The sequence below is a fragment of the Nerophis lumbriciformis genome, linkage group LG09 (genome assembly GCF_033978685.3).
Source record: "Nerophis lumbriciformis linkage group LG09, RoL_Nlum_v2.1, whole genome shotgun sequence".
Lineage (NCBI taxonomy): Eukaryota > Metazoa > Chordata > Actinopteri > Syngnathiformes > Syngnathidae > Nerophis > Nerophis lumbriciformis.
The window spans coordinates 7,907,174-7,908,368 of NC_084556.2; positions in this window are offsets into that span (position 1 = coordinate 7,907,174).

The window sequence follows — 1,195 nt, forward strand, 5'->3', positions numbered from 1 at the left end:
TCTACCAACTTCGCCACGCCGTCCCCTTCAATAATAAACAAAGCAAAATATGTTGAGACCAAAAATCACTCCATATTCTCTACTGCTCGCTAGTGTTACCATATCTGAGTTATTGTGCAGAAATATGGGGAAACAACAAATGTGCACTTCATTCACTAACGGTGTTACAAAAAAGATCAGTTAGAATAACACACAATGTTGGATATAGAGAACATACAAACCCTTTATTGAATCAAAAATATTGAAATTCAACGATTTGGTAAATTTGCAAACAGCTAAAATGATGTACAAAGCAAACTATAACCTGCCACTTTAAAGAATGTACAACAATTATTCTCAACTAGAGAGGAGAAATATAACCTTAGAGGAAAAAACTACTTAAAACATTTGTATGAACATACAACATTTAAGACCTTTAGCGTATCTGTACGTGGAATTAAACTATGAAATGTATTAAGCAAAGAAATTAAACAATGTACTGATATGATCCAGTTTAAGAGATTGTTCAAATTAATAGTGCTTACAAAGTACAAGAAAGGAGAATTGTGAGAAATATCTTCGACTATATTGAAAACGGGATATTCTTCATCTCAGTATGTTTATCATGACTGACTTAATTATCTATTGCAAGAACTGCTGTATTAATCATTCACTGATGTAATTGTGTTACAAAACGAAGACAGTAAATGAACATATGTATTTGTACATGCTCTGAAGTGGGAAAGGGGTAAGATTAAGACTTTTCGGACATGATGTAAAGAGAAATTATATGAAATTGTGTGTGATGTATAATACTGTAAGTGTGTACATGTTCGAAATAAACTCAACCGAATCAATCAATCAATATTTTTTTTCCCAAGATGGCGCTACAAATGGTCTTGTAGTTGTTGCGTTTTTCTTTATTTGTGCAGTTGTTCCTCACCTTCTCTGGTCTACTTCACCAGAGAAGAACTTTTAAACGTTGGACAGTCGTCTGCCAAACTTTTTTCACTCGTTCTCACTGAACCAGGAATTTATGCAGAGATTCTTTATTCTTTATAGACTTTGCCAGAGACTCTGCAGACGGGGGAAACAAGCAGGTGCGCTCGTTAAACTGTGGCAGCGGGGACTACGCACTGCGCTAATTCCATCTATTCACCTGGAGAAGGTCCGTGCCCTGGCTAATAAGATGGACTAACTGTGGCTCCTAAATGCC